Source organism: Lithobates pipiens, unplaced genomic scaffold (genome assembly GCF_037356315.1).
Source record: "Lithobates pipiens isolate NorthernLeopardFrog02 unplaced genomic scaffold, aLitPip1_a1.2 Scaffold_1, whole genome shotgun sequence".
In the NCBI taxonomy this organism is placed as follows: Eukaryota; Metazoa; Chordata; class Amphibia; order Anura; family Ranidae; genus Lithobates; species Lithobates pipiens.
In genome coordinates, this window is record NW_027507685.1 from 229,938,327 (window position 1) to 229,964,949 (window position 26,623).

Consider the following 26,623-nt stretch of genomic DNA (forward strand, 5'->3'; position numbering starts at 1 on the left):
TGGAGGGCCACCCTGAAAAACAAAAAAATGTTAAAAATTACCAAAAAATCTAAAAAAAAAAAAAATGAAAAAAAAAATTTTTTTTTACTTACCAGAAATGCCTGTTGCTAGGCACTTTATCCTAATCTTCCTCTTCCTCCTCCGCGGAGATCTTCTGTCTTCTCTCTTCGTCGCGGCGTCTTCTGGGTAATGGGTCGCGCTGTGTTCTGGGAACTGTGTGTTCCAGAACACAGCGCGTCCCATTCAGAAAGCGCTGCGGGACTCGCGCATGCGCAGTAGGAAACGGGCAGTGAAGCCATAAGGCTCTACTGCCTGTTTCCCTTAGAGGGAATGGTGGCGCCGGGACCCGAGAGCCGAGGGACGGGTCGGCCTCGGGCGGCCGACATCGCGGGCGCCCTGGACAGGTAAGTGTGTTTATTAAGTCAGCAGCTGCAGTGTTTGCAGCTGCTGACTTTTTTTTTATTTTTTATTTTAAACGGACCTCCTCTTTAAGTAGGCAGGACTGACGAGCAGGATATCATCAACAGCTGAGTAACTGGAGAGAGATGGGAGCTGGCGATTAGCCGACAGCTGAGCGGCCAGCTCAGAGAAGGAAGGGCTGAGCCCAGCCCTGACACTACCCTTAATCTGGGCGTAACATGTTAAAAAGGTGAATTTATCCTTTAAATAACATATTGCAGTTACTTTAGCAATCAGGACTGTTTCACATGGGCTGCAGCTTGTATAAGAGCAGTGTGAACAGCAAGCTTTGACAAAACATGTGCAAAGTTTTCAGGATGCTTTGTTGAAGCTTTTGAAGCACCATTCAGCTCCAGTTTGTAAATGTTAAAGAGGAGTGCCACCTTAAAAAAAACTATTAAAAGTCAGCAGCTACAAATACTGCAGCTGCTGAATTTTAATAAATGGACACTTACCTGTTCCAGGGTCCAGCCATGTCAGCAGCAGACGACGAGCAATCTCTCGGCTGCCCCCGCCGCCATCCTCTGTCAGGGAATCGGGAAGTGAAGCGTTGTGGCTTCACTGCCTGGTTCCCTACTGCGCATGCGCAAGTCTCGCCGCGCGTCTTCACTGGTCCCCGTTGTGTCCTGGGAACTGTGTGTTTCCCAGAACACACCGGGGGGGTCGGGCGGGGCTTCTGCGGCTAGCTATTCCCGGAAGCACCCCCCAATTGTGGCACCAGAGGGGGGGTTCCGATGAGCAGAACTTCTACTTTAGGGTGGAGGTCCGCTTTAAACACAGAACCTAATGGGAGTGTTGATTGCTGCTTTTTAAACAAGCTGCTGGTAGGCTTCAGAACTTCTGGAAGCGTGTTGAAAGCCTGCTAGAAGCTTGCTTAAATTGACAATCAGCACTCCCATTAGTTTCTGTGTTAAACATTTACAAACTGGAGCTATATGATACTTCAAAAACTTCAATAAAGCGTCCTGAAATCTCTGCACATGCTTTGTCAAAGCTTGCTGTTCACTCTGCTGAAGCCTGTGTGAACACGCCTTGGTCTGCTCAGTGCTGCAGTAATCTTTCCTCGGGATGTGGAAATTCCCAGCTCTAAGCTCATTCTTCTGTCATTTTGTTTGTGAAGAAAATCCAGATTTTATTCTCACTTTCTCCCCCTGTGTGTTAAAGCTTTGCAAACTTTTCAAGTACTCTCTACCCAGCAACTACTGATCAACTCGTGTGAATTTTCCTATTGGCTAAAAGCTCAGGATCACTCATTGGCTCATGACAGTGTCAGTGGAAGTCAGTGTCTCCTCAGTATTTGGGGTCCCACTCCCAGCCATGTATATCATACAGGAGGGAGATGGAGATTTACTGACGGCTCACCCTGCTCAAGTGTGTTCTGGTGAGTAGAATTCCCTGTATATTGTTCTTTATAATAAGATCTGTCATCATGTGGAATAGACTTTCTCTGGATCTACTTCTAGACAACTCTGTAGAGTCTTTATAAATGGAGATATTACAATGCAAGTTAATACAAGGAGGATGAGAGGCCCCTATACCTGAGAGCTTACAATCTAATAGGGAGGGGCAAGCGATACAAAAGGTAATAACTGTGATGGATGAGCTGATGGAGGAAGTAAAGTTCAGTTAGGTTGAGATGTGAAAGACTCTGAAAATATGATTTCTAAGGGTTTGCCTGAAGATGGATAGGGTAGGAGATAGCCAGAGATTGGGGTAGGGAGTTCCAGCAGGGACGTGCTGTGAGTGGCTGGTGAGGCACTGGATAGTATCAGAGCCAGATAAACACAGGTTACATACGCCACGATCATTAGAATGAGAGCAATAATTCTAGAACTATATCTCCTCTGTAACTCTAAACATGTAATCTGTAAAAAAAATAAAGCGTCACCTATGGAGATTTATAAGTACTGAAGTTTGGCGCCATTCCACAAGTGTGCGCAATTTTAAAGCATGACATGTCAGTAGTATAGTTGTAGCACTGACCCCCGAAGGAGCTGCTGGTTTTATTGGGCTTACCGTTACCTTCTTGACTGCTTCTCCATCTAGGGTTTCCCATGGTAGATGGCCCAAAGAAATATGGAAACTGACACTGAATCTTCTTTTGGGTTATTTATTTGAAATAGAAACAGAGTCTCTCAGTTTAGGGTAGAGGGTTAGAACGTTCAGGTACTTTGGACTGCAAAAATGGAAAGTCTCTTATAGGAAGTGTAGCGCTGGCTCCTGAAGAGCACGCGCTGTGTGTTTTTCAAAGTTAAGGTTACATCTGAACTGCAGTTTGGTTTGGGTACAGTTGTCTAAATTTGGACTTCAGCATCAGTCTGACTGGACTATGAGATGTTCAGCCTGACCACAGGGGGGCACTGTCGCTTCTGGCAGGCGTGGAACTATGGTCTGGTTGGGGGCTTAAGTTACTCTCTCTCAGAGCCCGCCCAGTGGGAGTGGTGCTCTTGCTGTGCTTTCTGGGAGAGGGTATTTAAGATGCGGACGTCACGTGGTTCGGGGTTCCGGTCCAGAAGGATGTACTGACTTCATGGTCCTGGTCCTCCTGACCAGCCCCCAGGAAGGCTATGGCCTGGGGTGCAGATCCACCCGATCTTGTTGTCTCGGGGCTAGCTAGCCCGAGGCAAGGAAACTATAGGAGGATTCTGAGGTGGTTGGGTGCCGTCTCCGGTTTGGGAGAGACCCAGTGATTTCATGCTATCTAGGGGAGGACTCTTCAGAAGAAGGCCACGTATGGGTTGGTTTCTTGGCAAGCGCCTGGAGGAGCTGAAGTACCCAAGAGAATACGGTCTCGTGGATATCACCAAGCTGGCTGAAAGATCCAGGTATCACACGAGTGTTCTACAAGTTTCGTTTTCTTACATGTTCTACAACGACGTCTGTGGCAGAGACATGTTCCTGAGTAAGCACCTTGTTGGCTGCTAGGCCTTGTGAGAGGGACTGTCCAATTTGAGTGAACATCCAGTTGCGAATGGCTATTCTCTGGATACAGTCAAAGTAAGCAAATTGTTCAACATTGACATTGACACTACCTGAACTTCCTTTCCAACCCTCTGATCCCATGTTAAGAGACTGTTCATTGTCTACGTTTTTGCCAATAAAATCCATTTAAGTGGAACTGTTGTCAGTCTCTCGAGTTACTGGGCCATCTACCACAGGGCACCCCTAGACATGAAGTGAGGAGAAAAAAAAGGTAACGGTAAGCCCAATCTAACCAGCAACTCCTTTGGGGGATAGTGCTACAGAAGAAAGCCAGAAAATGACCGTTTCACAGCTGGACTTTACAACTCCTGGATAGACCTCCTCTCTCACTAGGCCTAGCAGCCGGTACGGTGTCAAGTAAAATAAAGTCTCTGCCACAGACTTGAATATAGAATACTTGAGAAAAGTCTGTGCCACAGACTTGAATGTAACTGAGGGATGTAGACCAATTTAAAGAGCTATCATACGGTACCAGTATCTCACAGCCAGTCCCGCGATACCGTATGAGTGTAGATCCATGAAGTGTCCTTCAACTGAGCCTCCAGGCTCCTTCAGTGAAGACAGCCTTGCACACGCCTTCTCCTGAAGAGTCCTCCCCTGGATGCTTCTCCAGTTGCTGGGCCTCTCCTTAGACGAGATGGCACTGGGCCACCTTTGAATCAATAGGCCCTGATATCCATTCAGGCCTGTCCCTGCAGTTGCGTCACCTCGGGCTAGCCAGCCCCGAGACTTGGAAATGTATGGTTCCGCACCCCAGGCCAGGAGGGCCATGGGGGCTGGTCTGGAGGACCAGAACCAAACAGTCACTGAACACCTGGCATCGGTACCTTAAATACCACCTCCCAGAACACTCCCACTGGGCTGGTTCTGAAAGAAACGTGGCATTCAATACACCCAGCTGGACTGGTACTGAAACCATAATTTAGTAAAATCAGCCCCAAAACCCAGCTGTGGTTTCAGGAGATTTAACTTTGAAAAACATATAGCGCACGCATCAAAAACAAAATATCCTGCACTTCGCGTATAGATCCTCCATCTGCACAAAAACTCAAGAAACCAACTGCAAAATAGTTACCAGAGGGTACAATGCCCCTGCAAAATTACAAAAGATCTTCCCTTCCTCCCCAGACCGTTGCTGGAGATGCCAGGGGGAACGGGGATCGATCCTCCAAATCTTCTGGACCTGCCCCATCCTGGAGCGGTTATGGAAGGCTATCCAGCAAATGGTGCAAAGGTTCACTGATCGTCCCATGCTGGAGGATCCAGCCCTTTCCTACTGCATGCCTCTAACAGCTCACGTAAAATCTACAGAAAGTCACTGATCCCTCACTTGCTAGATGGGACCAAGGCCTGCATTCCCATATACTGGAAGTCCACACAATCTCCACCTATTAGCCTGTGGCTTAGAAAGGTGGAGGAAATTTAAAAAAGTGGAGGACCTAATCCTCACAACTCGCCATCAAAACGAACAGTTTACCAAGACATGGTCCGTATGGAACACGTTCATCTTCTCAGACGAAGGTCAGGCCCAATGGATGATCGGACAGGACTATGGGAGGCGGTCGGTGGTACCAGCCTATGCTCGAGACCGGAGATTGGTGCGTTGACTGCCTCCCTGGGCCCCTCTCCCTCTGGCTCCCCCCCTTACCTCTTGTCTCCCCCCTCCTTTTCTTTCTATCTATCTCTTCTCTCTTTCGCCAATGGTCTAGGTATGTGGGGACCTATCGGGTGCCCCATGGACCTATGCTGCTTTACTTCTACACGTAACTGGAAAAAGGGGACGAGATACACGGAACCATCCTGTAGTCCAAGAGAACCTTCTGTAGTAAGATACCCACCACAGCTAACAACAGAGTCGATCGCAATTAATAAGTTTCTCCTTCCGGGAGATACGAGATGTTACAGATGGGTTTGTTTGATGTTCCAAAGATTATTGTTCTTTCTTTATAATGGTGTATCCCGCATATGTCATGTAGTGTTGCTCAGCTCATTGTATACCATGGTATTGTAATGGAAAGTGCCTTAAAGTCTAAACCCAGCTGATTCTGTTTTTTAAGCTTTCTACAGGGTAGGAAAGAGTTCCATTTTCTGTCTTTTTTTTTTTTTCTGTAACCCCATTGGATGATTTTTCCTCACTTCCTGTCACTGTGATGACTGTATGAGAAATAGGAGGACAGGAAGACATAAACAGCAGAAACCACATTATCAGATGTTCTCTCTCGGCCTCCCTCTACAAAACATATGTTTGTGTTCCCATCACTTTCTGTCCTGACAGGATGTGAGGGTGAATCCCCACAGCAGATAGATGGCAATAAAAACCTGACAGACACTCTAACCTCTCTGGGCTTTGTTCAAAACAGGATAAAAAGCTTTGGCTGGAGATGGGCTTAAACGGACATTGGACATTTTTTTCAACTAAGGCCGCGTACACACGGGCGGACTGTCTGGCCAACTTAGTTCGTCAGACAGTCTGACAGACAGTCCGTCCTATATTAGAATGAACGGACTTGACCACACACGATGAACGAACAGTCCGCTGAAAACTTGCGCGATGACGTGTACAGCACATAAGATGGGACTAGAAAATAGAACGTCCAATACACAGCAATGCAACCTTCCGCCGTGTAAATCCTTTCTGAGCATGCACCATACTTAGTCCGTCCAACTAGCCTACTCACGAGCGGACTGTCCGCTGAAAACAAAGTTGAACGGACTGTATTACGGAAATTCAAAAATACTTAGTCCGCCAGACTGTCCGCTGAAAAAGTCCGCTGAAGCCCACACACGAGCGGACTGTCCGCTGAACTGTGTTTCAGCAGGCTAAGTTGGCCAGACAGTCCGCCCGTGTGTACTCGGCCTGCCCCTGAACTCATTCAGTGTTATCCTATGTGACCATGTACACAGCTTCATTTAGTCGTTTTTAGGCAGTTGCGTTTAACAGCCTTTCTTAGAAGGCAAAAAAATGAGCTCAGAAGCCAAAGATTTCCATGTTTCACGTTTAGCTGCATTTTCATTTTTAAAGGTGCCCTATTTTTTTTTTTACATTAAAAATCTTGGGAAATGAGGAAAAACCATAAAAATGTTTTTAAAAAAATTGTAAATGCAATGATTCATAGACCATTTATATACCCTAATGAGCCCTTGATCCAATCCAATACACCACTAGAATTGCTGTTATCCGAAGTATAATTGGAATTTGACACATATGTGGTTAGATTTGAACAAGCAACTTGTGGCAAGTGGATGGGCCACAAAATATCTGAAATAGTTAAATAATACTGTTTTTCAAGCTTGGGGAGGGTCTTAATATTTTATTTTAACATAATGCTTCTAGACGCAAACATGGTTAAACGCAGATAAACTGGCATTTTAAACGCCGGTGACACAATCACACATCAGGCTACGTCTCCTTCAGCAAAACCTTTGTGGCACAACCTGTGCGCTTGTGTTCCTGGGGAACCAAGTACAACAGTTTGCAGAGTTCAAACACAAATTTATTGCTAGATGCCATTACTGTGGGAACTGTGCTAAGCCATTGTTCTATTGGATAGTGCCTGCTATCAAAAAGTGTCTGGGATGTACTGCGCATGCACCGTACGGAACAGCACAACAGCTGATTTTATTGTTGAGACGACGCCTGCGCACAATAGCCAACAGGAGAAATGTTTCTGTCGGATTTTGCCTGGCGCTGACGTGGTGTGTTCATGTCGGTGAGTGGTGGATTTGTACATGTTGGGGGATTTTTAAATTATGGGCAGTGCTGCAAAGATGGGGGTGAATTTTGCAAAGATGGCCAGTGCTGCAAAACAAATTTTATTCTGCTATTTTTCCTGGATGCTTGCGGGGCGTAACAATCCGCCCCCAACATGTACAAATCCGCCGCTCACCGTCATTAACAAGCCTCAGCAATCTGACACAATCTGACAGAAAATTTTCTTCTGTCCGCTATTGTGCTCCGGCGCCATGATCGTAAAATTAGCTGTTGTGCTGTTCTGTACGGCACATGCACAGTACATCTGGGGCACATCTTCATAGCGGGCACTATCCGACAGAACAAATCACTCTCTGTGCTGCTCTGGTTCACTCTCCATGTGTGATGTCTTATACAGTCACAGGGGAGAGAACCATTATTTTCCAGCACTGCCTTAACCCTCTTGGGCGTGGAGTTCACCAGAGCTTCACGGGTTACTTCCACTCCACCATGATGACATCGTGGAGCTGGTGGATGTTAGAGACCTTGCTCTCCAACTTCCGTTTGAGGATGCCCCACAGATACTCAATAGGGTTTAGTTCTGGAGACATGATTGGCAAGTTCATTACCTTTACCCTGAGCTTCTTTAGCAAGGCAGTGGTTGTCTTGGAGGTGTGTTTGGGGTCATTATCATGTTGGAATACTGCCCTGTGGCCCTGTCTCCGAAGGGGGGGGGAAATCATGCTCTGCTTCAGTATGCCACAGTACATGTTGGCATTCATGGTTCCCTCAATGAACTGTAGCTCCCCAGTGCCGGCAGCACTCATGCAGCCCCAGCCCATGAAACTCCCACCACCATGCTTGACTGTAGGCAAGACCCACTTGTCTTTGTACTCCTCAGCTGGTTGCCCTCACACATTCTTGACACCATCTGAACCAAATAAGTTTATCTTGGTCTCATCAGACCACAGGACATGGTTCCAGTAATCAACAATCTGTTTGCAGGCTTTCTTGTGCATCATCTTTAGAATAGACTTCCTTCTGAGACAACAGCCATGCAGACCAATTTGATGCAGTGTGTGGTGTATGGTCTGAGCACTGACAGATTGAACCCCCACTCCTTAAATCTCAGTAGCAATGCTGGCAGCACTCATACGTCTAAGTCCCAAAGACAACCTCTGAATATGACGCTGAGCACGTGCACTCAACTCCTTTGGGCGGCCATGGAGAGGCCTGTTCTGAGAAGAACCTGTCCTGTTAAACCGCTGTATGGTCTTGGCCACCGTGCTGCAGCTCAGTTCCCAGGGTCTTGGCAATCTTTATAGCCTAGATTTTTGTAACAAAACACTGCGCTATTCTTGCAAGAAAATAAATATAAATCACACAAGAGAGCTGCTAACACATCACCGGGGTATCAAGTGTAAGGTAAACAATGTTATAAAAAAGTGTAGCGCTTCTCACAACTTCAAATATCAAATATCCTTAATCTTACCTATAGGTGTAAAATTACAGTGAAAAAAATCCCACTATAAAATAGTGCTCATAATACATAAATTCTTACATAAGTTGCCTATATAAGTGACTCAAAAAAGAAGGTTTTACCAAAAAAAATGTCCAAACAACAAAGTATAAAGGAAAAAAGGGGAAGAAAACAAAATCCCAATAGTGAAAAACAGAGTCCTTTGTGTATAGTGTCTTTATATAATCCACAGGTGTGTAGGAAATATATTACACCTCCTTTCAAAAAGGTTCATGCATTAGTCTCGTGAGATTCCCGTCACCAGGCGAATTGAAGGCTTACCGGAGTTAATGAATCCTCACAAATTTACATTTGGGGGATCAGACAAGCTTTTGCAACTATGTGCAGATTCACCCAGCAACCAGTTATCCAGGGGGACCTCAAATGTAGACAATCACTTCATACGTTGAGATGTATTTTAAATCCAGCCAGATATACCCATAGGTATGTTAGGAACATACGAAGAAAAAAACAGGGACCAAAAAAATAGCGTAATTCCGTTTTTATAGAAACAAATAGAAAATAAAAGTACAAAACTCACATGTGTACAGTATACACTTTTTTATTATTATTATTATTATTCAGGATTTATATAGCGCCAACAGTTTGCGCAGCGCTTTACAATTATTATTATTATAACAATCTTTATAGCCTAGGCCATCTTTATGTAGAGCAACAATTCTGTTTTTCAGATCCTCACAGATTTTTTTGCCATGAGGTGCCATGTTGAACTTCCAATGACCTGTAAGAGAGTGAGAACGATAACACCAAATTTAACACACCTGCTCCCCATTCACACCTGAGACCTTGTAACACTAACAAGTCACATGGCACTGGGGAGGGAAAATGGCTAATTGGGCCCAATTTGGACATTTTCACTTAGGAGTGTACTGACTTGTGTTATCAGTGGTTTAGACATTAATGGCTGTGTGTTGAGTTATTTTGAGGGGACAGCAAATTTACACTGTTATACAAGCTGTACACTCACTACTTTACATTGTAGAAAAGTGTCATTTCTTCCGTGTTGTCACATGAAAAGATAATAAAATATTTACAAAAATGTGAGGGGTGTACTTAATTTTGTGAGATCAGAATGAGCTAAAGTGAAAGTGGAGGGTTTACAACCACTTTAAGACGTTATTAGGGTAATTTTTAAATTGTGTATCACATTACTATAAAAATCAAAACCCAATAACAAATCTCCAACTGTAAACATAGAAAATCAAAAATATGAAGGCAATATATTCTAAACAAAGAAAGGATTCCTAAATGACATCTTCTACATTAGTGGGCTCCAAACTGCAGCCCTTTGATTTTATCCAGCCCTTGGGGCATTATTCCTCCCACTGTCATTGACAGTGGGGCATAGTTCCTGCCACTGACACTAACAATGTGGCACTATTCCTCCCAGCGACTTCAATGATGGGGCACTATTCCTCAACAATAATAAAGATGGGGCACTATTCCTCCCACTGACACCAGTGATGGGGCACTATTCCTCCCACGGACTTCAGTGATGGGGCACTATTCCTCCCACTGACACCAGTGATGGGGCACTATTCCTCCCACTGACACCAGTGATGGGGCACTATTCCTCAACAATACTAAAGATGGGGCACTTTTGCTCCCACTGACACCAGTGATGGGGCACTATTTCTCCCACTGACACCAATGATGGGACACTATTCCTCCCACTGACACCAGTGATGGGACACTATTCCACTGACACCGGTGATGGGGCACTATTCCTCCCAGTGATACCAATAATGGGGCACTATTCCTCCTGAATACTAAAGATTGGGCAGTATTCCTCCCTCTGACACCAATGGTGGGGCATTTTTCCTCCCACTGAAACCAATAAGAGGACACTTCCTCCCACTGACACCAGCGATGGGGCACTATTCCTCATATACTAAATAGGGGACACCAGGACATTTTGTACTTCTGATGACTGTATTCTGGCCCCCCGAAAGATAAAAAACAGCCTTTTGTTTACAAAGTTTGGAGACCCCTGTTCTACATCTTACAAGATGCAATTTATGGACACTTGTGTTGGTTTTGCATTTCTTGCTTTGTATAGTATTGTGTGTTGATTGTTGTTGTGTCCCATTTTTCTCCTCCCCCTCATCTCCTGGGTGTTATGGGTAGGCGTTATGTCCATTCCGCATCCCCCACTACAGGTTATTACTTTTTGTTTTAAAAAATATCTGTGGAATGGTAAGAATACAAAAGTAAACTCACCAAGCCACCCCCTAGCGCTTATTATTATTATTATTATTATACAGAATTTATATAGCGCCAACAGTTTACATAGCGCTTTACAACTTGAGGGTAGACAATACACATTAATACAGTAGGAATCAGAGGGCCCTGCTTCTTGGAGCTTACAATCTAATGCCGCGTACACACGAGCGGACTGTCTGGCCAACTTAGTTCGTCAGACATTCTGACAGACAGTCCGTCGTACTTTTGAATGAACGGACTTGACCACACACGATAAACGAACAGTCCGCTGAAAACTTGCACGATGACGTGTACAGCACGTACGACGGGACTAGAAAATAGAACGTCCAATACACAGCAATGCAACCTTCCGCCGTGTAAATCCTTTCTGAGCATGCGCCATACTTAGTCCGTCCAACTAGCCTACTCACGAGCGGACTGTCCGCTGAAACCCAAGTTGGACGGACAGTATTTCGGAAATTCCGAAAGACTTAGTCCGCCAGACTGTCCGCTGAAAAAATCCGCTGAAGCCCACACACGAGCGGATTGTCCGCTGAACTGTGTTTCAGAGGACTAAGTTGGACAGACAGTCCGCCCGTGTGTACGCGGCCTAAGAAGGAAGGTCAAGAGATACAAGAGGTAATAACTGTGGGCGATGTGCTGATTGAGAAGATAAATGTACAGTTGTTAGTTGGGGGCCAGACAGGCTTCTCTGAAGAGATGAGTTTTCAGGGATCGTCAAAGTGGATAAAGCAGAAGAAAATCAGACGGATTGGGGTAGAGCATTCCAGAGGATGGGAGAGGCTCTGGAGAAGTCCTGAAGGTGAGCAGGCGCTGAGCGGTTTGTGAGGTGGATGAGCCTGGCAGCAGTGTTCATGATGGACTGAAGTGGGGATAGTCTATTTAGAGGTAAGCCAATGAGGAGGGAGTTGCAATAGTTGAGGCGAGAGATAACCAGGGAGTGGATTAGAAGCTTTGTGGTGACATTGGTTAGGAAGGGTCGTATCTTGAAGATGTTGCAGAGGTTGAGGTGGCAAATTTTGGATAGCGATAGGATGTGGGGCCAAAAGGTTAGTCCAGAGTCCAGGATTACACCTCGGACCTTGGTGTGGGGGGACAAGCTGATAGTTGAGCCGTTGATATTGACAGAGAAATCAGGGGAAGCGGCACCTGAGGGAGGAAATATCATGAGCTCGGTTTTGGATAGGTTGCGTTTGAGGAAGTGATGTCACATCCTGGCTGATATGTCTGCTAGTAAGTTGGTGATGTGTGAGGAGACAGATGGAGAGAGCAGAGGGATGGAGATTTGGGTGTCATCAGCGTAGAGATGATATTTAAAGCCGTGGGAGGCAATCAACTGACCCAGGGAGGAGGTGTAGATAGAGGAAAGGAGAGGCCCAAGAACAGAACCTTGAGGGACCCCAACGGAGAAAGGAAGAGGAGAGGAGGAAGTAGAGTTGGAAGTGACAATAAAGGAGCGGTGGGAAAAAAAAACATCCAGTGTTCTAATATAATCTGGCAGCTGCTATAATCACATTAAATATTAAACAAATGTGCTAAAATACAATCCAGCATTAGCAGTGCTTAAAATCCATTTAACAAGAATCTATGATTTAAGCCGTCCAAATATTCAAAGGACTTAATCATATATGAAAAGTATATACTGTATTTATTGGCATATAACACTCACTTTTTCCACCATGAAAATCGGGTGCAAATAGCGCGTAATGTGTGTTATACGCCAATACTTCAATTTTAGCTGCCTCGGAGGGGACAGGGAGAGGGGCGGGATGAGCGCCATCAGATTACATACAGTGAGAATCTCCTATTTACTTGGCGGCCTCAGTAATAGGAAGTCCCGTCTCCTGGGCTGCCATTGGACCACTGTTCTGTCTATCATAGGAGATTCTCACTGTATGTAATCTGTCAGCGCTCATCTTGCCCCCTCCCTCTCCCCTCTAGGCTGCAGATGGGCATTGATCAGGCTGCACTGATGGTTATAGTGAGGCTGCTGTATTAAGGACAATGGTGAGGCTGCATTCATATGGACTGATGAGGCTGCACTGATGGCACTTGTGAGGCTGCAGATGGGCCCTTATTTTGCTTCAAAGTTCTTATTTAAAATGTATGTTTTTTTTTTTCTGAAACTTCCCTCTTAAAATGAATGTTCATGTTATACGCCGATAAAGACTTCCCTGGGAGAATAGTAGTGAGGTGGAGGTCTGCTTTAATAATATTCCAATATTTTCTAACAATTCTTTCAACTTGTTTATGTTGGATGTTGAAATCCATGACAAGTGATACAATGTTATTATTTGCTGTATTTTTTTCTGTGTCCTGTATCAACTTTTCTCTATCCAGTGCCGCCACATCTTTTATTCTTTCTTCTATAACTTCCGGGATTTTGCACAAATCTCTCCAATCACTTCCACCTGTTTGATAAAAGGTTTCTTTCATTGTACAGTTTGATCTTATTGTAATTAATTGAGGGAGATCTCCATGGTATCCACAAGAATGTTATAGATGGGAAAGAACTCCATATAAATTTTTAGAGGGAAGACCCCGTAGAGACACCAAACGGACCCCAGATCCCAAATCACAAAGAAATAGGAAAAAGGAGGGGAGGAGACGATTGTAGAATCAGAGGGATCGAGAGAGAGAAAGGAACGTCAGAGAAGGACTCCAAGAAGATCTGTAGAGAAAAGACCAGGAAGAAACGAAAAACAAGAAGGATGCCGAGCAGGGGTAAAAAAACAAACGAAAACGAATAGTAGGGGAGGGGATCACAAATATTAGTGGAGTAGAATTCACAGAGGAAATCAAAGTGTTGGATAAAGGATTAAAGTTTGCCCCTAAAAAGAACTTCAACTCAACACGTACGTGGACATTAAATTCACTAGAAACTTACATATAAAGAAATATATGTTGAACAACCCCGGAGATGGCAGGGAAAAAATGTCCTTGATACTAATGGTATATTATTTAGTGGTCTCCGTAATAAATCTCTTTTCAACCCCCCTCCGGGGAAGGATGGAAATATTGAAGTGTTAAAAAAAAAAGCATTTTGAAGAACTTGAAAATAAAGAAGGCTTATGATCCAGAAGACATAAAAAGTGGGATCAAAAAAAAGGATTTTACCCCTGCAAAAATTGTTACAACTGTCACCACACTAGAGAAAGCAAGAAAAATAAATCCAGTTTTATCTCCAGTGTGAGGAAAAAGAGTATTTAAAGCGGGAGTCCGCCGTTTTTTTTTTTTTAAAAGCCAGCAGCTACAAATACTGCAGCTGCTGACTTTTAAAATAATGACACTTACCCGCCCAGCGCGCCCGCAATGTCGGCACCCGAAGCCGATCTCTCGATCGTCTCTCGGGTGCTGCTGCCGCCATCTTGGGTATGGGAATCAGGAAGTGGAGCCTTTCGGCTTCATTTCCCTGTTCCCTACTGCGCATGTGCGAGTCGCGCTGCGCAATAAGGATGGACCCGCTGCCTCTGGGATCTGTGTGTTTCCCAGCAGGCAGCGGGGGACTTTCGGAAAGGGGCGTAATCTACGCCCCTTTCCGCAGAGAGCTATCCCGGAAGCGGGTGCAGATACCTGTACTATTCCAATGAGCGGAAGGTCCACTTTAGGGTGGACCTCCGCTTTAATAGAGGACTTTATTTCATGTCGGACTGAGGGGGTGGTGTATTTATTAGAATGCCTGTGCCGGATTCAATATATTGGCAGAATGAAAAGAGAACTGTGGAGAAGATTGAGGGAACATGTCCAAAACATAAAAAAGTGCTTTGTAAAACAGTCTATCAAGACATTATTCCGAATTTCACAATAAAGATCCCTCTTCCCTAGTGATATGTGCGGGGCTTGACAAATTTGCTTGGAATCTAGGAGCCAGCTAAAAAAGTTAGGAGCCGTTTTTTTTTTTTTATTGTTTTTTTACGACCGACCGCTTTATTTTCAATATAAAAATGAATCAATTTTAAATTTACACAGAAAGATGACTAGATCAAACGTGACTGCTTTTATTACCTGCCTTGCAGGGACACAAGACCGCCATAGCTAGCTACCATAACCCCGGTATCCTCTTCAAGAGCCGGCAGTTCTCTTTCAGATAAAAGTGGTCCCTGTGGCAGATTCGCCGCAAGATCACTTTTATCGGTGGCTGGAAAAGGGCCCCTCGTCCCTCCGCGCTCCAGTGCCCTCCACTGCTTATAGTGGCCGTCAGTAGCGGTGATCCGGACCTGTCCCTGGCCTGACATGGAGATGAGTGAGGGGAAGATGGCCCCCACCTGTCTCCAAGCCATTGTCCATAGCTCTTAAAGGGACATTTTATTTATTTTTATTTTTTTTCAAATTACACATTTTTTTTAAATTGCTTTTTAGTGTAAAGTCTCTCTGACCCCAGATCTCATATTTAAGAGGACCTGTCATGCTTTTTTTTTTTATTACAAGGGATATTTACGTTCTTTGTAATAGGAATAAAAGTGACACCATTTATTTAATTTTTTTTAAAGAACAGTGAAAAAGTTAAAAATAAAAGTTAAAATAAATAAGAATTTTTTTTTTTTTTTTTAAACGCGCCCCATCCCGCCGAGCTCGCGTGCAGAAGCGAACGCATACTTGAGTTCACCTGCATATGAAAGCGGTAGGAGGTATCTCTGTGATCGGTAGAGTGAGAGCAATAATTCTAGCCCTAGACCTCCTCTGTAACTGAAAACATGCAACATGTAGAATTTTCTAAACGTTGCCTATGGAGATTTTAAAGGGTAAATGTTTGTCGCCATTGCACGAGCGGACGCAATTTTGAAGTGTGACATGTTGGGTATCAATTTACTCGGCGTAACGTTATCTTTCACAATATAAAAAAAATTGGGCTAACGTTACTGTGGTCTTGTTTTGTAATTAAAGTATTCTTTCCAAAAAAAGTGCGCTTGTAAGTCCGTTGCGCAAATACGGTGTGACAGACAGTGTTGCAACCGCCATTTTATTCTCTAGGGTGTTAGAATAATAATTACTGGCCTCAACGCGATTGAACCGACCGGGGGGGGGGGGGTTGTGCGCACAGAGACAGGATACCCCTAGCTGTGCCGTGCCAGGTCGCTAATTCTAGTCGCAAATGTGACCTGGCGCCCGGGATTTGTCCAGCCCTGGATATGTGGCATTGAAAAATACAATCCCCACTGGAGGGGAGATAATAAGGTGATCAAAATAAGCCAATTAGAGTCTAAATGGATACATGAAATATGTACTTTGATTCCTCTGGGGCATAACGTTGAACTTTAATTCCATCTTAACTGTTTTATTTCTATTAGTCTGCTATTCACATATCTTTATAATTTTTTTCATTTTCCTCTTCTCTATGTGGTTATGTGTCCTTTATGTCACGACCGCGCAATTGTCAGTTAAAGCAACGCAGTGCCAAATCGCAAGAAATGGCCTGGTCATGAAGGGGGTGAAACCTTCTGGGACTGAAGTGGTTAAACAGAGCACTAGGGCCCTACATCCCTCCATGTATTGTTATTGTCTCTGATGATAGGACGTGTCCTTCATTCTCTAATATTAGATTTTCCTTTTTCATTCTAACAATCTTGAATGGGGGACCATATAGATGTTCTGTATTATTCAGGTAGGCGGCATTTCTTAGCTGCTTTGGCACTAGAGCATTTTTTTTTTCTTGCACACATGTAAAAGTCTACAATTTTGGTTATAAAATTACTTAAAACCTTGAGAACATTATATACTTTCTGAAAGCAGAGACCTGTAAAACAAAAAGATATTTGCTGCAATTTTTTTACATTGCATTAATATTTTGCAACTGTTTATTAAGTGCATATTATCAGGAAAAAAATATAATAAAAATTATTTTAGTGCTAACGCACACAATATAATAATAATCTCAGTGTCTAAAAGGCCTAATTGCACCGCTCAGCGCTCAGGACAAAATGAAGTTCCCAAAAAAATATATATTCAGAAAGCATGTATAATGTATGATGTATGATGTATAGGACGTAAATCTATGTACATAAAAGCAGCCGCTAATTAAAACAAATATACACATAAGTAAAAAAAAGTCCTTAGTCCATATAGACCAGGGGTGTCCAAACTTTTTTCAAAGAGGGCCGACCATTTTGCCTGACATTCTTTGAACCATTAACATTAAATGCAAATGAACTAATACACTGTCCAAGGAGAATTCTTGTGCTTTTGTGGCCGTGTGTGGTGAAGAGTCTAAGGCCGCGTACACACGAGAGGATTGTGCGCCCAACTTAGTCCGCTGAACCGTGTTTCAGCGGACAATCCGCTCGTGTGTGGGCTTCAGCGGACTTTTTCAGCGGACAGTCTGACGAACCAAGTCTTACGGAATTTCCGTAATTTTGTCCGTCCAAACTTGGTTTCGGCGGACAGTCCGCTCGTGAGTAGGCAAGTTGGACGGACTAAGTATGGCGCATGCTCAGAAAGGGTTTTCACGGCCGAAGGTTGCATTGCAGTTTATTGGACGTTGTATTTCTAGTCCCGTCGTACGTGCTGTACATGTCATCACGCAAGTTTTCAGCGGACTGTCTGTTTATCGTATGTGGTCAAGTCCGTTCATTCAAAAGTTGGACGGACTGTCTGTCAGACTGTCTGGCGAACTTAGTTGGGCGGACAATCCGCCCATGTGTACGCGGCCTAAGGATGAGCTCGGCGTGAGATTTGGATATAATGTATTTATAGGTGTATAACACTCACCTTCACTTTAAAAGGGAAGTTTCAAATACAGAGACGGAGTAATGGTTTTTCTGGGTCTAAAATAAGGTGTGTAGGTTTTAGTTAAAAATACAACTAGCCTGTAAAAGTAGAACCAAAGGTGAATTTATTCATTTCAGAGTAAGCTGTTAAGGGAGTTACAGTGGAACCTTGGTTTACGAGTAACGCGGTTAATGAGAGCTTTGAAAGACTAGCAACTTTTTTTTAAAAATCCTGACTCGGTTTGCGAGTGTTGTCTTGCATAACGAGCAGGATTAAAGCCAATGGGGTGTGCAGTACCGCATTTGGCCAGAGGTGCGAGAGTTTCCGAGTGTTTCGGGGCCCTCCCGAGGGTTTCCGAGTTCAGCTGAGCTGTCCATGAGTATTTCCGAGGCGCTCTGACGCCCCCCCCCCCACCTCTGGACACATGCGGTATTGCATGCAATAGAAGTCAATGCGGAACAAATTATCTTTGTTTCCATTGACTTCTATGGGGAAACTGGCATTGATATGGATCCTGGAATGGATTATGTTCCACTGTATAACCCTTCTCAGTTTTATTTTTCTCATTGTCACTTGTGTCCTATTGGAGAGATGTCCCTTCACTTCCTTCCCTATAGCCAAAACAGAAAGTTAGAGGAAAATCCTGCAAAGTGAGGGAATCCCGGTTTGTCACCAGAACTTGTGTCCCCATTGGAAGATTTCCCCTCTATTCCTGTTCTGGTGACAACCTAAAATTTGGGATTTTCTTTAACTTTTGGTGAAAACAATAAACAGGGCAATTTGAGAGGGTGAATCTCCGTAATTGGGACACAGACAGCAATAAAAACCTTCTACATATTTTTGGTAAATAAAAATAAAATCGCCATAATCGCCCGACGTACAGCTACGAGTATAACTGCGGCGGCTGGTCCTCAAATAGTTAAAAAATATTCAAACCAAACCCTTGTTTCCAGCTTTGGATAGAGGGGGTGAGGATTAGAATGTCTGGCAGGTTCCCCTCACCACATTGTCAGGGGGACTGGAAGATTAGATAATCCCTCTAATTGAGCCCTGAATAGTAAGAAAACCCTGAGAGGGGTTCTAACCCTTATTCGCTTAACATAAACTGTAAACATATACTGTATATTTAGATGTGTGTAAATAATTAAATTGATTGTCCATAGAGCTGCACAATTCTGGATAAAATGAGAATCACAATTATTTTGCTTACAATAAAGATCACAATTCTCTCACGATTCTGAAGAACTTTTTTATTTTAAAGATTTACAACCCCTGAACATTATATTATCTATCAAGATGACAATAAAATAAGACATAATACTCTTTTCTTCAATTAAACAAGATGGCTGAAAAGATAATAATGTATCTGGGAGCACACACAAAGGTGAATATACAACTCCTATAGACCAGATGATAAACACATTTGGTGCCGCCCTTTACATGAATGAAAAAAAAAAAGTCCTTGTGTTGGATGAATAAAGTCCTATTTGTGACCAACTGTCATGAACTGACGATCCTTTCTTAATGCAAAAGCCCCCTGTGAGGCCGCGTACACACGGGCGGACTGTTCGCTCGTGTGTGGGCTTCAGCGGACTGTTTCAGCGGACAGTCTCACGAACAAAGTTTTTCGGAATTCCCGTAAGACAGTCCGCTGAAACTTGGTTTCAGCGGACAGTCCGCTCGTGTGTAGGTTAGTTGGACGGACTAAGTATGGCGCATGCTCAGAAAGGATTTCCACGGCGAAGGTTGCATTGCAGTGTATAGGACGTCGTTTTTCTAGTCCCGTCGTACGTGCTGTACACGTCATCGCGCAAGTTTTCAGCGGACTGTTCGTTCTTCGTGTGTGGTCAAGTCCGTTCATGCTAATTTTGAACGGACTGTTTGTCAAACTGTTTGACGAACCTAGTTGGGCGGACAGTCCACCCGTGTGTACGCGGCCTCACAGTGCGATTTGTCAAAACAAAGAAAGGGAATAATATCCACCATTCTATACAGTCACCAGATAGTAAGACATTACAAGCCTTGAGCCATCGCCATAGAACCTGGTGACATCATATCCAGAACTGTAGGGGGTTAGGAAGACTTCATGATGAAACGGCAATAGATGGTCTATTAGGCTGATCCCTGAACGTGCATGCTCATGAAATGCATCAGAAGGGACCTACACACTGACATCATTGCCACCACGACCTCGTGGTAGGAGTGGCAGCCATCTATTGCTGGTTCCTCGCAAAGTCCTCTTAACCCCCTACAGTTCTGGATATGATGTCACCAGGTTCTATGGCGATGGCTCAAGGCTTGTAATGTTTTACTATCTGGTGAGTGTATAGAATGGTGGAGGGATATCACAGATAAGGAGCTCTGTGCAACACTTTGGGCACAAGTGTTTATAACTGAATGCTGGATATTATTCCATTTCTTTGTTTTGACACATCGCACTGTCACAGGGGGCTTTTGCATTAAGAAAGGATCGTCAGTTCACAGCAGTTGGTTACACATAGGACTTTATTTATTTATCTAACACAAGGGCTTTTTTTCATTTATGTAAATCACTGCACCAAATTTATCATATGCTTCTCTCCTGTCCTTGAAAATATAATTTGCTGAATCATAGAAATGCTGAATTAAGATTGTGTGGGGGGAGGGGTCGAATCGAGATTGCGATCTTTTAACAATAAATCGTGCAGCTCTAGGTGTCCATTAGGCCTTAAAGTGGTTATAAACCCTTACAGCCAACTTTGACCTACAGGTAAGCCTAGATTAAGGCTTACCTGTAGGTCCAAGAAATATCTCCTAAACCTACACGTTAGGAGATATTTACCCGCGATATGCCACGAGTGTCGGCTCCCGTGCACATGCGCGGGAGTGACGTCATTGCAGCTGCGGCGAATCACAGCCCTGGAGCCCCGAGACCCGGAAGTCGCTCCGGGATCCATGGCAGCGGCAAAGAGGAAGACGGAGGACCGCTTCGGGGGCATCGTTCTCAGGTAAGTTATTCATAATGAGCTAGTATGCTATGCATACTAGCTCATTATGCCTTTGCCTTACAGGGTGTGCTTTTAAAAAAAAAAAAAATTGTTGCCTTTACTTCCTCTTTAAAGGGGTTGTAAAGACAATTTTTCTTTTTTTAAATAACAAACATGTTATACTTACCTCCACTGTGCAGCTCGTTTTGCACAGAGTGACTTCGAACCTGCTGTTCTGGGGTCCCTCTGCGGCTGTCTCAGCTCCTCCCCACAAGAACTAACCACCTTCATGCAAACTCTCTCACATGGTGGTTAGTTCTTGCGGGAGCGCTCCCTTAATACGGCCGGCGCCTATAGCTGCTCACTGTATCACTTGGCCCTGGCGCACTTTGTCATTGGATGTGATTGACAGCAGTGCGAGCCAATGGCTGCGCTCCTTACAATCTATCCACTCTAGCCAATCAACGACCAGGCTGAGCTGCGAAGAGGACATCGGGGTAGGGTTGCCACCTTTTCTTCAAGCCAAACCCGAACATTTTCGTGGCGCACGGCAATTTTTCCGTAGTACATGATATAGGATTATAAAATACCTTGGGTTATCCAAAAAGAGTAGTAATGAGGTGTGCTACGGTGAACAGTGGCTGTGGCCAAATTGCATTAACAGTGAGTGGGGGGTGGGGGGACTTAAAAGGCCATGGTTAGATAAAGCAAAAGCATTGGTGTACCCATAAAATATGATTTGAATAATAAAAGAAATGTCAGTGAAAATAGCCTACCTTAAAAGTGGACAGAGCAGATGATGGTGTCAGTAGGGCAGTGGACAGTGTCACCCGGTGAGAACTGTATGTATGGATGGTGTATCTATATTATATGGTGGGGGGGAGGGGGGGTGTATGTATAGTGTATGGTGGGGGAAGGGGGTAGTATGTATAGTGTATGGTGGGGGAGGGGGGGTGTATGTATAGTGTATGGTGGGGGAGGGGGGGTGTATGTATAGTGTATGGTGGGGGAGGGGGGGTGAATGTATAGTGTATGGTGGGGGGAGGGGGTGTATGTATAGTGTGTGGTGGGGGGAGGGGGGTGTATGTATAGTGTGTGGTGGGGGGTGTATGTATGGTGGGAGGTGTAGGTATAGTGTATGGTGGGGGGAGAGGGGTGTATGTATAGTATATGGTGGGGGGGGGGTGTATGTATAGTGTATGGTGGGGGGTGTATGTATAGTGTGTGGTGGGGGGAGGGGGGGGTGTATGTATAGTGTATGGTGGGGGGGTGTATGTATGGTGGGGGGTATGTATAGTGTATGGTGGGTGGAGGGGGGTGTATGTATAGTGTATGGTGGGGGGGTAAGTATAGTGTATGGTGGGTGGAGGGGGGTGTATGTATAGTGTATGGTGGGGGGTGTATGTATAGTGTATGGTGGGGGGAGGGGGGTGTATGTATAGTGTGTGGTGGGGGGAGGGGGGTGTATATATAGTGTATGGTGGGGGGATGGGGGATGTATGTATAGTGTATGGTGGGTGGAGGAGGGTGTATGTATAGTGTATGGTGGGTGGAGGGGGGTGTATGTATAGTGTATGGTGGGGGGGGTGTATGTATAGTGTATGGTGGGGGGAGGGGGGGGTGTATGCATAGTGTATGGTGGGGGGAGGGGGGTGTATGTATAGTGTATGGTGGGGGGAGGGGGGTGTATGCATAGTGTATGGTGGGGGGAGGGGGGTGTATGTATAGTGTATGGTGGGGGAGGGGGGTGTATGGTGGGGGGTGTATGTATAGTGCATGGTGGGTGGAGGGGGGTGTATGTATAGTATATGGTGGGGGGGTGTATGTATAGTGTATGGTGGGGGGATGGGGGATGTATGTATAGTGTATGGTGGGTGGAGGAGGGTGTATGTATAGTGTATGCTGGGTGGAGGGGGGTGTATGTATAGTATATGGTGGCGGGACGGGGGAGTATGTATATAGTATGGTGGGGGGGTGTATGTATAGTGTATGGTGGGGGGGTGTATGTATAGTGTATTGTGGGGGGATGGGGGATGTATGTATAGTGTATGATGGGGGGTGTATGGTGGGGGGATGGGGGATGTATGTATAGTGTATGGTGGGTGGAGGGGGTGTATGTATAGTGTATGGTGGGGGGATGGGGGGTGTATGTATAGTGTATGATGGGTGGAGGGGGGTGTATGTATAGTGTATGGTGGGGGGGTGGGGGGGTGTATGTATAGTATATGGTGGGGGGGTGTATGTATAGTGTATGGTGGGGGGAGGGGGGTGTATGTATAGTGTATGGTGGGGGGAGGGGGGTGTATGCATAGTGTATGGTGGGGGGAGGGGGGTGTATGTATAGTGTATGGTGGGGGGGGTGTATGGTGGGGGGGTGTATGTATAGTGTGTGGTGGGGGGGTATGTATAGTGCATGGTGGGTGGAGGGGGGTGTATGTATAGTGTATGGTGGGTGGAGGGGGGTGTATGTATAGTGTATGGTGGGGGGGTATGTATAGTGTATGGTGGGTGGAGGGGGGTGTATGTATAGTGTATGGTGGGGGGGTGTATGTATAGTGTATGGTGGGGGGAGGGGGGTGTATGTATAGTGTGTGGTGGGGGGAGGGGGGTGTATGTATAGTGTATGGTGGGGGGATGGGGGATGTATGTATAGTGTATGGTGGGTGGAGGAGGGTGTATGTATAGTGTATGGTGGGTGGAGGGGGGTGTATGTATAGTGTATGGTGGGGGGAGGGGGGTGTATGTATAGTATATGGTGGGGGGGTGTATGTATAGTGTATGGTGGGGGGATGGGGGATGTATGTATAGTGTATGGTGGGTGGAGGAGGGTGTATGTATAGTGTATGGTGGGGGGAGGGGGGTGTATGCATAGTGTATGGTGGGGGGAGGGGGGTGTATATATAGTGTATGGTGGGTGAGGGGGGTGTATGGTGGGGGGTGTATGTATAGTGCATGGTGGGTGGAGGGGGGTGTATGTATAGTATATGGTGGGGGGGTGTATGTATAGTGTATGGTGGGGGGATGGGGGATGTATGTATAGTGTATGGTGGGTGGAGGAGGGTGTATGTATAGTGTATGGTGGGGGGACGGGGGAGTATGTATATAGTATGGTGGGGGGGGGTGTATGTATAGTGTATGGTGGGGGGATGGGGGAAGTATGTATAGTGTATGGTGGGGGGGGGGGGGTGTGTGGTGGGGGATGGGGGATGTATGTATAGTGTATGGTGGGTGGAGGGGGGTGTATGTATAGTATATGGTGGGGGGACGGGGGAGTATGTATATAGTATGGTGGAGGGGGGTGTATGTATAGTGTATGGTGGGGGATGGGGGAAGTATGTATAGTGTATGGTGGGGGGGGGGGTGTATGTATAGTGTATTGTGGGGGGATGGGGGATGTATGTATAGTGTATGATGGGGGGTGTATGGTGGGGGGATGGGGGATGTATGTATAGTGTATGGTGGGTGGAGGGGGGTGTATGTATAGTGTATGGTGGGGGGATGGGGGGTGTATGTATAGTGTATGATGGGTGGAGGGGGGTGTATGTCTAGTGTATGATGGGGGGGGTGGAGGGGGGTGTATGTATGGTGTATGTATAGTATATGGTGGGGGGGTGTATGTATAGTGGGGGGAGGGGGGTGTATGCATAGTGTATGGTGGGGGGAGGGGGGTGTATGGTGGGTGGAGGGGGGTGTATGTATAGTGTATGGTGGGGGGATGGGGGGTGTATGTATAGTGTATGATGGGTGGAGGGGGGTGTATGTCTAGTGTATGATGGGGGGGGTGGATGTATAGTGTATGTATAGTATATGGTGGGGCGGTGTATGTATAGTGGGGGGAGGGGGGGTGTATGCATAGTGTATGGTGGGGGGAGGGGGGTGTATGCATAGTGTATGGTGGGGGGAGGGGGGTGTATGTATAGTGTATGGTGGGGGGAGGGGGGTGTATGGTGGGGGGGTGTATGTATAGTGTGTGGTGGGGGGGTATGTATAGTGCATGGTGGGTGGAGGGGGGTGTATGTATAGTATATGGTGGGGGGTGTATGTATAGTGTATGGTGGGGGGAAGGGGGATGTATGTATAGTGTATGGTGGGTGGAGGAGGGTGTATGTATAGTATATGGTGGGGGGATGGGGGAGTATGTATATAGTATGGTGGGGGGGTGTATGTATAGTGTATGGTGGGGGGATGGGGGAAGAATGTATAGTGTATGGTGGGGGGGTGTATGTATAGTGTATTGTGGGGGGATGTATGTATAGTGTATGATGGGGGGGGGTGTATGGTGGGGGGGTGGGGGATGTATGTATAGTGTATTGTGGGGGGGATGGGGGGTGTATGTATAGTGTATGTTGGGGGGATGGGGGGTGTATGTATAGTGTATGATGGGGGGGTGGAGGGGGGTGTATGTATAGTGTATGTTGGGGGGATGGGGGGTGTATGTATAGTGTATGATGGGGGGGGTGGAGGAGGGTGTATGTATAGTGTATGGTGGGTGGAGGGGGGTGTATGTATAGTGTATGGTGGGGGGAGGGGGGTGTATGTATAGTATATGGTGGGGGGTGGTGTATGCATAGTGTATGGTGGGGGGAGGGGGGTGTATGCATAGTGTATGGTGGGGGGAGGGGGGTGTATGTATAGTGTATGGTGGGGGGAGGGGGGTGTATGTATAGTGTATGGTGGGGGGAGGGGGGTGTATGTATAGTGTATGGTGGGGGGAGGGGGGTGTATGGTGGGGGGGTGTATGTATAGTGTGTGGTGGGGGGGGGGGGTATGTATAGTGCATGGTGGGTGGAGGGGGGTGTATGTATAGTATATGGTGGGGGGGTGTATGTATAGTGTATGGTGGGGGGATGTATGTATAGTGTATGGTGGGTGGAGGGGGTGTATGTATAGTATATGGTGGGGGGGTGTATGTATAGTGTATGGTGGGGGGGTGTATGTATAGTGTATGGTGGGTGGAGGGGGGTGTATGTATAGTATATGGTGGGGGAACGGGGGAGTATGTATATAGTATGGTGGGGGGGGTGTATGTATAGTGTATGGTGGGGGGAGGGGGGTGTATGTATAGTATATGGTGGGGGAACGGGGGAGTATGTATATAGTATGGTGGGGGGGGTGTATGTATAGTGTATGGTGGGGGGAGGGGGGTGTATGGTGGGGGGAGGGTGTATGGTTGGGGGGTGTATGTATAGTGTATGGTGGGGGGAGGGGGGTGTATGGTGGGGGGAGGGTGTATGGTTGGGGGGGTGTATGTATAGTGTATGGTGGGGGGAGGGGGGTGTATGGTGGGGGGAGGGTGTATGGTTGGGGGGTGTATGTATAGTGTATGGTGGGGGGAGGGGGGTGTATGTATAGTGTATGGTGGGGGGAGGGGGGTGTATGGTGGGGGGGTGTATGTATAGTGTGTGGTGGGGGGGGTATGTATAGTGCATGGTGGGTGGAGGGGGGTGTATGTATAGTATATGGTGGGGGGGGTGTATGTATAGTGTATGGTGGGGGGATGTATGTATAGTGTATGGTGGGGGGGGTGTATGTATAGTGTATGGTGGGGGGTGTATGTATAGTGTATGGTGGGTGGAGGGGGGTGTATGTATAGTATATGGTGGGGGAACGGGGGAGTATGTATATAGTATGGTGGGGGGTGTATGTATAGTGTATGGTGGGGGGAGGGGGGTGTATGGTGGGGGGTGTATGTATAGTGTATGGTGGGGGGAGGGGGGTGTATGTATGGTGGGGGGAGGGGGGTGTATGTATAGTGTATGGTGGGGGGAGGGGGGTGTATGTATAGTGTATGGTGGGGGGAGGGGGGGTGAATGTATAGTGTATGGTGGGGGGGTATGTATAGTGTATGGTGGGGGGGTGTATGTATAGTGTGTGGTGGGGGGTGTATGTATGGTGGGGGGTGTATGTATAGTGTATGTATGGTGGGGGAGGGGGGTGTATGTATAGTGTATGGTGGGGGAGGGGGAGTGAATGTATAGTGTATGGTGGGGGGAGGGGGGTGTATGTATAGTGTATGGTGGGGGGAGGGGGGTGTATGTATAGTGTGTGGTGAGGGGA

General features: G+C 46.0%; 1 protein-coding gene and 1 long non-coding RNA gene across 2 annotated transcripts in view; both read left to right on the plus strand.

Moving 5' to 3' along the window:
* The window catches only part of LOC143984169 (uncharacterized), a 193,954-nt gene that overhangs the window by 77,038 nt on the left and 90,293 nt on the right, over window positions 1–26,623 (plus strand). The window lies entirely within an intron of this gene.
* Window positions 1–26,623, plus strand: part of LOC143984096 (class I histocompatibility antigen, F10 alpha chain-like) — a 126,894-nt gene that overhangs the window by 9,978 nt on the left and 90,293 nt on the right. The gene's annotated exons all lie outside the window — the stretch shown is intronic.